The following is a 13,372-nucleotide window of genomic DNA, read 5'->3' as shown; positions in this document are numbered from 1 at the left end:
CAGAAAAGTTGACTTACCTGTGGTCCCGAGGCTCAAGTTTGCTCGCGGGGTGCTGCCCAAGAGCTCTCCGCGGCAGCAGCAACCAGGAAGATCTGTGCTGCCGTTTCCGGGAGCTTCAGTGCACCAGGGTTCCAGATGGCGTTTGGTGTTTTCCTCTGGCGTCTGAGATGTGTATGCAGAGTGCAGTCTCTTCTGGTTTCCCAGGCGTGTCTGCCTCTCTGAGGGTTTAGCTCTCCCTCCCACGGGATTTGGGTGCAGAGAACTGTTTATCCGGTCTGTTTCCTTCAGGTTCCGGCGGTGTCTCAGGCGCAGGGGTCCTGCCGCTCCTGGGCCCTCCCCCACGGGAGCCCAGAGGCCTTATACAGTTTCCTCTTGGGCCAGGGATGTGGGCAGGGGTGGGCAGTTTTGGTGGTCTCTTCCTCTCTGCAGCCTCAAGAGTGCCCACCTGACCAGGCGGTCGGGTCTCTCTCCCATGGTGTCTGGGGGAATTAAATATTTTTAATGATGCTTTGACTTCTTTCTTCTGGACAGATGACTGGAGGATACATTTAATTGTAGTATCAATGGGAGTATCCTAAAGTTGGATCGCACATAAGTTTTATAGCAGGGACTAGAGCAGATAGTTTATACTACTCAAACATCTAATGGAATTATTATAGCAAATTTCAAAAGAAAGAATAAAACGGTTTAAAAAGTAAACGTTTGGTTTAGCAAGATAGTTCTGCTTGTAATGTGCTTTCTACCAAACCTGATGACTTGGGCTCAGTTCCCTGAGACTAATGTAGTAGAAGGGAAAAAGTGACTAGCAAGTTTTCCTCTAATTTTCACACCTGTCTTGTCCTGTCCTGTCCTGTCCTGTCCTGGTTGTCCTGTCCTGTCCTGTCCTGTCCTATCCTGTCCTGTATTGTAGTATGCTGTGGTGTGATGGTGATGGTGTTGGTGGTGTGTATATGTGCATGTATGTATGTTTGTGTTATGATGTTTAGCAACTATAAAAATCCAACACTATTTTTCTTCAAAGACACTTAAGTATTCCTTACTAATTATCTCATGGCAGGTAGGGAGTATCTTGCTCTTTCCTGGCTGATTGGCAGTGTCAGACATTTTAATCCTTCAAAGGTTCATGTAATTTTAGGTAGAAGAGAATCTGTCTCATCCCATTAGTGAATGCCAATCTATGCTTTAGGGCTGTTGTGACTAATATAATACTAATCATACCAGTAAAGTCTTCAATCAAGCTATTGTTTGTCTAACAGAAATTGAGCTTTGTGTCTCCAAAGCCACACAAAGTCAAGTTAACTAATGGACCTTCCACATTTCTGGACATCTAGAGTTAGTAATTTATTTCTAAATCTCCATTTCTCAACTTTACCTGGTCCACATGTTCAAGGGAGGCAGTTAGTCCACTGAATATGTCTGTCCAAAGAAATTTAACTTTCTCTTGACTGATTCCTGGTTGATGATCATAATGAAAGTGTTGAAAAGATTTAAATTTACATATCTATATACATCTGTAGAAATCTGTGTAGATATATAAATATTCATGTACTCACACCACTCCCACATATAAATTTAAAAGCTCTTGAATGCTGTTGATCATGTTGAAACTTTCTTTAGTTGGTGTGCTTGATTGGTGTATCCTCTGGTTACTGCACAATCAGAAAAAGATCAGATTGGATAGTCAGGCCATTTATAAAAGTGAGTTTTATTAAAGCCTTGTTTCCTTTTTAGTTGATTTTTAAATTTTAATTTATTTCTATTTCATGAGCATTGGTATCTTGCTTGCATTTACATCTGTGTGAGTGTCAGATCCCCTAGAACTAGAGTTGACAGTTGTGAGCTGCCATGTGGGGACTTGGAATTGAGCCTAGGTCCCCTGAAAGAACATCCAGCTCTTAACCACCTCTCCAGCCCCAAGCCTTGTTTCATTTATTCCCTGACTCTTCCAAACCAAAGATTTGATTACAAGCAAGGAATGAATGTGCAAAAAAGCTAGCAGATACAGCTATTACAATAAGGCATGCCATTTTTTGTGGACACGGAGAGATACCAACAACCCTCATTGGTTGTAAAGGAATACCTCACACTTGGAGTGATGAGGGAGGGAGACACATTAATAATTTTCATCCTTTAGAGTTCTTACTAAAGTTCCTTTTAAGTGTTTATGACTCAAAATGCTGTAAAAGTCTTAAATTTCACTATCTGCTGGACTTGGCATTCTCTTGCCAGATGCCTTTAGGAATCAACTGAAAAATATTAGCTGAAATAGCAATACAGACTCAGTGCACTGGCTTATTCCACCCCAGTTCCATCATCATTTCTCTTTGCCTTTTCTGCATCATTTCCAGTTATTCCGTGGATAGTTATTCAAGACATACTGATCTCACAACTGTCCCCAGGATCACCCCAGGAAGGAGGATTCTTTCTATAAAACTTAAAACCTAACTCCAGCTGGCTGCAAAGCTCAGCTGGAGGTCCCATCAAGCCATACTCTAGACATAGAAAACTTCCAACGTTTTCCTGTGTTGATACCAGGCACACCCTTGAAATGGCGAGATGGCATATCTTGCCTGGAAGCCAGGAAATATTAAAACACAAATGATAGATCCTTAGAGATCAAGGCTAACATCACAAGTCATCAATAACTCATTCAAACCTTATATAATTTTAGAGATCCCCAATTTCTTAAATAGGCCTCATCAATAAAGAACCAATTCATACTTGCATATGCTATGAAATGGGTATTCTTGTAGTGGAAATCATCTACTAGAACATCTGATATGAAATTTGTACTTCTCTTTAGATGAATTATATAGAACAGAATATTTGAACTAGATCTCTACCTTGCCTACTCAAGTAGAATGTTATTAATACAATTTTCATCGATTCCCAGGTCAAGAAGAAATACCAATATGAAAACCAAGACTTTAAAGATAAACTACAATGGTCTAAATTCTAAACTCAGGAAAGAGGGGAAAAAAATAAGGCTAATACTTCAAATTGAATTTGTCTTAATGACTGATCTATTCATAGTAGTCATAGTTGAAGTTGTATAAATTGGTTATAGCACCTATCAGCCAGATTATTTGGAGTGACTGGTGATGAATGACATCAGGCACAAATTAAGATACTTAAAATGGACAGTAACACAATTCTCTATGTGTTCTCTGACTTTTGGCTTGCTTGTAAACGATGATACTGGCAATGTTTGTTTTAAACTACATTTTCATCTTTTTTTTTAAGGAAGTATCTCTCAGAATGGATCAAATGTCAATTAAGTTTGCATAAAAATTTTAGAAGGGGTTGGCATTTCCTAGGCTCAAAATGTATATGGTAGAATAAGTACCAGATGCAAACAAACACTACCCAGAGATTTCAACAACCCCTTGGGTTGGGACTGGGCAAAAAAGTAATAGCATCCTAGATTCTGGCACTTTATGAGTAATAAGCTGTGTTTTGTGTCTGCCCCAATGGTCTCATGGCTTATATATCATTCTGACACTCTAACAAGGTAGCTTGGCAACTTTCAAGTGTGAAATCTTTAACTCTTCACACTTCTTTTCAGGATTTATAATCATTTATCATCCACAGTTTTTGATAGAAAAATAGTTTAGAAAAACATGCTTGAAAGCTTTGCCTTGCTACTAAAATTGAAATATTTCAGACCCAAGATTTGAAAGGGGAAAGAAATAGAATGTCAAGGACAGTAGAGGGGCATATTTTTTGAGACCGTTTATATTTTATCTTTCTTATGTCAACACCTTGAGAGAAAAACTAATACAAGTTTAAGATTAATTTTCTTCAATCTGGAATTACATCCCTCTTCTTCCTTTTCCTTCCTCTCCTCTTTTTTCTTATCTGAGAATTTTCCCCATCAGTGCAAATCATTGATTATGTTCATTTCAATGGTGGCCGGGTTATTAGACTGCTTTGGCTACAGATTTAGGGATCTGGTCTCGGCAGAGCTGCTGTGTAGCCCTTAAGGCTCAGTTCTAACAAGGAATGAAAACTTACATCAGATAACATCCAGTTTTTGAAACATCAAGTCTTTGAAATATCCCTAGCTACAACTATATATATATATGGAAATAAAACTATATATATATATACACATATATGTACATATTTTATATATCAAAAAATATCCATTACATCTCTCCTGAGTTTGATTAACTAGTTTGTTCCTTTAGGAAAAAAGGTTTAGAGTTAATTTTGTATCCCTTTTTGAAGGAAAGTTTTCAGGACAAATAATGTACATCCAGGTAAGTAAGCAATGTGCTATAGTGAATAAGCATAGAAAATGTTCATGAATGAACTCGATGAAGTTTTGTGCAATGTTGATTATATTGTCAAAGAATCTTTCCAGTATGGTAAATCAGGTCACAAAGAATGAGAAGTGTTTGGTCTATTATATGTGGAAAGAAAGCTGAAGAATATGAACATGTTCCTGCAGCCTTCTGATGACTCTGTCCCAGAATCATCATCATCAAGACTTAGTAACATTCTTGGCCTACCGTGCTGGCCACTGAGAATACAGATCTGGCATTCTTTCTGATTTATTAATGTGTCTTCAAGTGGGACAGCCTTCCAGTGGGGCAGGATCAAGTTGGGGTGGGGTCCTATTTTATGGACTGAAGGAAACAAGACCATGCAGATACTCTCTAGGAGAGCAGTTGTCAACTTATGGGATGTAACCTTTTGGGGGGTTGCATATCAGATATTTACATTCCATTCATAGCAGCAGCAAAATTATAGTTATGAAGTAGCAACAAAATAATTTTATCATTGGAGGTCACCACACATGAGGAATTGTATTAGAGAGTCACAGTAGGAAGGTTGAGAACCAGTGACCTGAGGTGTTATAAACACTAGATCTTAGAGACATGTTGCTTTGGGCATTACTCTTACCAAATGTAGTACTTATTATCCACCTATGTTTATTTATTATGGTAAGATGGATATGATACATAGTTCCATTTTCTATTAACATTTTATGGCTGTTATTGATGTTGCCATTACTGAGTATACACAGGAGTATATGTAGAAGCACAGCTGTATATAGGTATGTATATTTATTGGAAAAATTCTGGAAAGTTTGAACTAATGTTGGCCTTCTTTATAGCTAACAACAACTATAGGAAGAAGCACACATTTGTACATGCTTTACATAATGTATTTAATTATACCAATACATTGACTTTCTGAAATGAAAGATGAGAAAAATCAGTACAGTTTCACATCTTCTTAACTTCATTATTAGGAGCATTCATGTCTGACTCAATATTAGACTTGGTGTACATGACTTCATTCAGAGAAATGGCATAAAAATTCTGATCTCTTCTGTTTGTTGACTTAACAATTCAATAGCTTCACTGGATCATTTTCAATTTTCTGGGTCTGTATGGGGTTTCTGGGAACACAGTATTTTTCTTTTAAGTTTATGTACAGATTTTTTATACTATAGAAAAATATTCTTTTATTATATATTTATATTTATTTTCTGCTTCACTTATTCTATTTTTGATGTTTAGGAAAACCAGTCAATTCAAAGTTTGGCATCCTTTATCCTCATAACATTGATATTATTTTTCCTCTAACAATTGTGATCTCTGTGTGATTTTTCTAAGAAGTTCTGCACGTTTATTCTCCTTAACTTGAGCTTTTGCTATTCTGTCCTATATCTGTTTTGATTTATCTTCCTTTGGTGTTTTCTTCCTCTCTGTTGATTTTTTATATTATCTTTTATTTCATTCCTTTACATATAAAATGAAACCATACCATTTTCTTGAAAATTTAAATTCAAGAGCTGGAGAAATGTTTTAGTAGATTAGAGTTGTGACTTACTGAACCAACAGGAAATGTTGCAAGAGGAAACTGGAGAGATGGTTAAGAACTCATAGTTTTCCAGGAAGATCCAAGTTCAATTTCTGAACCCATGTTGGGCAGTTCATAGTCACCCTGTAACTCTGGATCCAGTAGATCCAGCACTCTCTTCTGGCCTTTAAGGGTGCTTTCTCTCATGTGCACACACCAACACACATAGTCCTATACATATACACTTAATTAAAAAATAAAAAATTACCAAAAATATTGAATAACATATGTAATTCCAGCATGCTGGTGATGAGCTGGAAAGTGGAGACAGGAGACTTCCTAGAAGCTAATGGGCCAGCTATCCTGGCACACAGACACACTTCAAACAAGGTGAAAGATAAGGAACAAAATCCAAGGTGTTTTCTAATTCTCCACATGTACACACCTTCACACTCCCATACACATCATACATAATAGTACATGGAATAAATATCTTCTGCATGCATTAGCATTTAGGTCATTTTAATAAGATACAAGTGATGGATTAGAGTTTGATTAAAAGGGAGGTAGGAAGTGTTGCTATTGATATAAGAAAGTCTGCATTCTAGCCTTGCTTCTGATAGTAAGGGGAATCTGTATAGATTTACTACTTAAAATGCTGTATATTATCTTTTTAAAACACACAACCTCTAACAAGCTGTGGAGTATTTCTATGCTTACCTTATTGAGTTCTTTGTTTTTATCATCGTTGGCCTATTTTAACCATTAGTTGGGTTTGTTAAAGTCTACAAACTGAATCCAATGAAATGATTTTATTGTTTTTCTCTTTAAATACATGCATGAAATATGAACTAGATATACTTTTATCAATCAATTAAATTTAAGAAAAATTTAGTTTGATGTATTTTTTGCGTATATGGAAATCTGACTTTTTAATCTTTGGCTCTGAGATTTCATCTATGTGGAAGATAATCTATGCCTGTAATTTTCTTTTTATTTCTGGTCATCATCTGGTTTGAAAACATTTTCTTTTTTCTAATTTTTAGATCAGCGATTTTGCCCAGGGGAGCTTTGGAAGTGTGCAGATGCCTTTCAGTATCCTCACAACTTAAGCGTAGGCAGCACTGCCAACTGGTAAGTAAAATTAGGGATACTGAATCTCTAGAATAGATACTCATTGTCCTAGGTCATGAGGAGTAAGATCAGGATGACCGGATACTTAAAGCTGGGTAGAATTTACCTGTAAGATAGCCAAGTACTGGTTATATCAGTGTATGAAATAATGTATTTCTGATTGTTCACTGTTCATGGGTATACATGGAGGTGGTCATAATATACAGTTAACATTGCTTTTGAATGCTTTCCATGCATCTGTTCACCTGTTCACTCATTATACAATGTGCTTCTCATGTATCATATACATGCAGAGGGCTGTAAAGTAATAAGAAGATGCATGCTTGATGTAGAACCACTCCATGATTCTTTAAAAAAATTATTGGTTATTTTGTGCTTTACATTTTAAATGTATTCCCACCTCCCAGTTTCCCCTCCAAAAACCTCTTATCCCACCACCCCTGCTTCTATGAAGGTGCTCCCCCACCCACTTGCTCACTCCTGCCCCACCACCCTAGCATTCCCCTATCCTGGGGCATCAAGCCTTCACAGGACCAAGGACCTCTCCTCCCTTTGATGCCTGATAAGGCCATCCTCTACTACATACGCAGCTGGAGCCATGGCTCCCTTCATGTGTATTCTTTGGTTGGTGGTTTAGTCCCTGGGAGCTCTTGGGGGTTGAGTTGGTTGATATTATTGTTTTTCCTATGAGGTTGCAAACCCCTTCATGATTCTTAAGATGCAGATATATAATACAAGCTGAAGCAGAAACTAAAACTACCAAGTGGAAACCTAAATATCACACACACACACACACACACACACACACACACACAGAGAGAGAGAGAGAGAGAGAGAGAGAGAGAGAGAGAGAGAATACATAGTAGTGAGAGAGCAAGAGAGTGACACAAAGAACAGGAGGTTGAGTTTTCACAACCTGGTTAGGGCATTAAATGAGAAGCCTGATAAAGCATCTTATGTAAGTAGTTCTAGGGTATGGATCCTCCTAAAAACTGGTGAGTCATTTGGAGATGGTTGTAAAGAAGCGACCTCAGGCAATCAGATTGTCTAGAAAAGTTGAAGCTTAATGGTAAAAGGCCTTGAATCAGAAGCTAAAAGTTTAAATTTCATTCTATGGATGAGGGAACAGAGAGTCCCCGAGGGTAGCTGTGCAGTGGAACATATGAGCTGTGCCCGTCAAAGCTGTTGCAGAAGCCCCGGCAATCTGTGCAGGGATAGATTGGGCATCCCCTCTTCCTACAGCACTGTGATTTTTGCCTTGGGTTTCTCACCTGGAATAAGACTTAGATTCTGATCTGCTGCTTTAGTGACAGTTTGTGTTTAATGATTGCAATTTGCTCATGCCCATCTGATACTCTCCTAAAATCTCTCGCCTGCAACTGAAATTGATGTTTGATCCTGTTTCACAACTGCAGAAGCCCAAATTCTGCAAGCCAGTGGGGTTGCTGCTGTTTCTCAGTGCATGTGGCGGACTAAAAATTGGATTTTACTACTCCAAATCTGGGCAGACAGCTGCTGATCCCCAGGGGATAATACAGTCTGCCACTATTCCTGTTCCCCTTAATTTTGGTGCAGTCAAGACAAGGATTTTGGTTATTTGTTCTGGATGAGCTCAGCTAGACCTGGAATTCAATAGTTTCCTTGGATGAATCTGATCAGCGTGACCAAACTCATACAAGATGGAAAGATGAAGAGAGAATGCATGATTTTATCAATAAGTCTAAGCAGAGTCAAATAGACAAGTTCTTTCAATGTTACTTCATTTAAAAAGCTTCTTAGCCCCACTTTTATCAATGGAACAATTCACCAGCAGTCACTCACATAAGTTTGTCTACCCTGGAGGAAGAAATAACAGATATAGTGAGAAATAGCAAAATCCATTTCCTCCTGATAAACCCACAGTGTTTCAACCAACTCAGATTATATAAGAACATGTGAAAAAAAATAAGCTTTCTCTGTTTCAAAGGAAAGGGAGATGAAATACCTAACTTTTGTATGGCAGCCCACAGGAACATAGGCACACATGTAGATGTGTGTCCTATATGCATATATATCTATTTATTTATATGTATATTATTTCAAAATAGTGCAAGTAAAAACTCATATGCATAATTTTGAATACACCTACACACATAAAGATAGATGAATTAAAAATGTGTAACCACAGTAATTGCAAAGACATTACCAGACTGGTATAATAAGATTTGTTAATGTCATATAAAGAAGAATTTGAAGCGATTCCTTGACTTAACTTCAACTAGTGAAGTTACATGGTAGCGAGTATATGGCATTAGCATGACACTGTTTTATTTTTACAACTCATTGTGCCAATATGAAGTGAGGGACTCACAAAAATGGTGAAGAAAAAGAAGGTGCTGGTTGGGAACAGTATGAGACAAGGATTCAGCAAACTCAAACATACAGAAGGATTTTTCCTATCACTTCACAAAATATTAAAATCGCTAGCAGTAACAAAGAGCATGCCAAAACAATGCTTTACCTGTCATCTTGCAACTTCCATTCTGATGAGTAAATGTCAGAGAGTGATATGCTTCAAAGAGTATGATTGACAGATTTTTCCCTTGTTAAAAGTAGTTGCCAAGTTCTCTAGTGTAGTCTATAGTCATAAAAATATTTCAGACTTTGCATAGCATGTTGAAAGTGTAGGGAGTGAATGTGGATGGCGACCTTGATCTTGACTGTATGGTACATCTGGTATAATTCAGGGGGCTTTCTCATGCATGATCTCATGACACTGTTCAGATTTAATTTTTTATATATTTTTTGACCTTTTCTTTTTTATTGGATTTTTAAAACTTATTTACATTTCAAAAGTTATCCTCTTTCCTGGTTTCCCATCAATAAACTCCCTATCCCATCCTATCTCCCTCTGCTTCTATGAGGATGTTACCCCACCCATCCAAACACCTCTTCCTGGCTCTCCACTTTGACATTCCTCTACTCTGGGGGGTTAAGCCCTAGAAAGACCAAGGGTTTCTCCTCCCATTCGTGCTCAACAAGGCCATCCTCTGCTACGTATGCAGCTGGAGCCATGGGTTTGTTCATGTGTACACTTTGGATGGTGGTTTAGTCCCTGGGAGCTCTTGTTGGTTAGTATTGTTGTTCTTTGGGGGTTACAAACCCCTTCAGCTCCTTCAATCCTTTCTGTAACTCTTCCAATGGGGACCCTATTCTGGGTTCAATGGTTGACTTTGAGCATCCACCTCTGTATTTGTCAGGCTGTGGCAGAGCCTCTCTGGTGACAACTATATCAGGCTTCTGTCAGCTTGCTGTCCTTGGCTTCAGCAATATTCTTTGGGTTTGGTGGCTGTATGTATATGGGCTGGATCCCCAGGTAGGGTGAGCTTTGAATGGCCATTCCTTCAGTCTCTTCTCCAAACTTTGTCTCCATATCTCCTCCTCTGAATATTTTTGTTTGCCCTTCTAAGAAGAACTGAAGCATCTGCACTTTGGTAATCCTTCTCCTTGAGCTTCAAGTAGTCTGTGGATTGTATCTTGGATAATCTGAGCTTTTGGGTTAATATCTACTTATCAGTGAGTGGATACCATGTGTGTTCTTTTGTGATTGGTTTACTTCACTCATGATGATATTTTCTAGTCCCATCCATTTGCCTATGAATTTCATGAAGTCATTGTTTCTAGTAGCTGAGCAGTAGTCCATTGTGTAGATGTACCACATTTTCTGTATCCATTCCTCTGTTGAAAGGCATTAGGGTTCTTTCCAGATTCTAAATAAGGCTGCTATGAACATAGTGGATCATGTGTCCTTGTTATATGATGCAGCATCTTTTGGGTATATGCTCAGGAGTGGTATAGCTGGGTCCTCAGTTAGTACTATGTACAATAATCTGAGGAAACACCAGACTGATTTACAGAGTGGTTATACCAGCTTGCAATCCCATGAACAATGGAGGAGTGTCCCTCTTTCTCCACATCCTCATCAGCATCTGTTTTCACCTGAGTTTTTGATCTTAGTCACTCTGACTGGTGTGAGGTGTAATCTCAGGGTTGTTTTGATTTGCATTTCCCTGATGACTAAGGATGTTGAACATTTCTTTAGGTGCTTCAGGGTCATTCAATATTCCTCAGTTGAGAATTCTTTGTTTAGCTCTGTACCCCATTTTTAATAGGGGTATTTGATTCTCTGGAGTATAACTTCTTGAGTTCTTTGTATATATTAGATATTATATTAGCCCTCTATTGGATGTAAGATAGTTAAAGATCTTTTCCCAATCTCTTGGTTGTCGTTTTGTCCTAATGACAGCGTCCTTTGCCAAACAGAAGCTTTGCAATTTTATTAGGTCCCATTTGTCGATTGTTGATCTTAGAGTATAAGCCTTTGGTGTTCTGTTCAGGAATTTTCCCCAGTGCTCATGTGTTTGACGCTCTTCCCCATTTTTTCTTCTATTGGCTTGAGTGTATCTGGTTTTATGTGTAGGTCTTCGATCCACTTGGTCTTGAGCTTTGTACAGGGTGATAAGAATGGATTTTATGCTACAGGAGAATTCTTACTTGAACAGAATTCTGTATAAATGCTTAAAATTTCAAGTTAGCTACTCTCCCAAACTCTGCTTGGATTCTTTAAGGCAATATGCAATAATTATTAATTTTTACAATCGCAATCTGAATAATGGATATTCTTTATCCACTTTAGAACAATGAGCCCTCCCTTAGAACATCCAGGAGAATGAGCTATCATATAACAGTGAGGACATTTGCATCTGCTGAATTTGGGGTTTGGACATGGTATGCTGATGCCAAAGTCCAGGTTTGCAATTTCCAAGTGTCCTATATCAAGCGCAGATGCAAGAGCACCACAGACTTTCTGGCTTACCCTCACTCTTCCCTGCTCTCCACGTGTTCTGGGTAATTCCAGGCTTTTGCTCAGACAAAAGTCAATTTAATGGTAACACATCTGGAGAACTATTGGCATATGAGAATATAGATTTGTGAGAAACTGCAAGAATCAATCCAAGTCATTTTCTAATCTTAAATGATACAAAGGCAAAGCAAAAGACTAACCAAGGTTTATTTGTGTGCTGTAGAATCTTCCTTAGGATTTCTATTTTAATTCCTACTATTCTCAAGAATCACAAAGATAAAGGGGAGAAAGCAGGGATTTGATCAAGTGTAATAGTCACTGCACAAGAGAAAGCAAAGAGACTAGCATAATCTCATAACCTCCAGAGGGCAAATGTTGAATAACCTAGGAGAGAGATGTATCATCACACAGAGAGGAGCACAAAGCATCAAGTGAAGATACCAACAAAAGCAGAAGAGCCTGCTTGATCAGGGGTATGAGCTCTAGGAGAAGGAGAAACCAAAAATGTCTTAGGTAATGTGTCTTCTTGATACTCTGGAGGCAAAAAGGGAGTTTTAGACAGGCTTCAGAAAGTTTTTGGAGACAAGATTAGAGGTGAGAATAATCATAGAAAGATAGCCATATAGATTCTAGACTATTCATAAGGAAGTGAAGAAACTATATGCTGATTCCAATACAAATTTGGAAATCTACAGAAAACTAAATGTAGCATTGGATGTTTGTTAGCACTTGAACATCAGTTAGGTCCTGCTGTGCGTATTTTCACAAATTACAATAAGTAATGTTCATAGTAACTCCATGAGAACATATGCCACCAATTTCAAAATGCATGGTATTAAGAACATGGTGTGGCTTCTTTCTTTTTTGCTGGGTGCTGGCTGCTTGCTGTTGAAATGAGCAAGTTTATGAAACCTGGAAAAGTGGTGCTGGTCCTGGCTGGACGTTACTTCGGACGCAAAGCTGTCATCATGAAGGACATTGATGATGGCACCTCCGACCGCACTTACAGCCATGCCTTGGTGGCTGGAATTGACCACTATCCCAGAAAAGTGACAGCTGCCATGGAAAAGAAGATTGCCAAGCGATCCAAGATCAAGTCCTCTGTGAAAGTTTATAACTACAACCACCTCATGCCCACAAGGTACTCTGTGGATATCCCCTTGGACAAAACTGTTGTCAACAAGGATGTGTTCAGAGACCCAGCACTGAAATGCAAGGCCAGGCGGGAGGCCAAGGTCAAGTTTGAGGAGTGATACAAGACAGGGAAGAACAAATGGTTTTTCCAGAAGCTTCGCTTTTAGATGTATTTTTGTTTTCGTCATTAAAAAATTAAAAAAAAAGAGGTGGGAGGGAGAGCTGAAAAAGGAGAAAGAACATGGTGTGTTAATTTGGACACACTTTCTGTGTCCTCTGGTTAGTCTGGCTAAGGGTTTATCTATTTTGTTGATTTTCTGGGAGAACCAGCTTTTGGTTCTCTTGATTCTTTGTATAGTCCTTTTTGTTTCGACTTGGTTGATTTCAGCTCTGAGTTTGATTATTTCCTGCCTTCTACTCCTCCTGGGTATGTTTGCTTCTTTTTGT

The 13,372-nt window shown here is 38.4% G+C and overlaps 1 pseudogene; it reads left to right on the top strand.

Annotated features, from left to right (window-relative positions):
- Positions 1–12,684: 12,684 nt before the first annotated feature.
- Rpl27l8 (ribosomal protein L27 like 8) lies at positions 12,685–13,124 on the top strand (annotated as a pseudogene).
- The last annotated feature ends 248 nt before the right edge of the window (positions 13,125–13,372 follow it).

Source organism: Rattus norvegicus, chromosome 6 (assembly GCF_021556685.1).
Source record: "Rattus norvegicus strain SHRSP/BbbUtx chromosome 6, alternate assembly SHRSP_T2T, whole genome shotgun sequence".
In the NCBI taxonomy this organism is placed as follows: Eukaryota; Metazoa; Chordata; class Mammalia; order Rodentia; family Muridae; genus Rattus; species Rattus norvegicus.
Note: the sequence above shows the minus strand (reverse complement) of the source record. Positions and strands in the feature narration are given on the sequence as shown.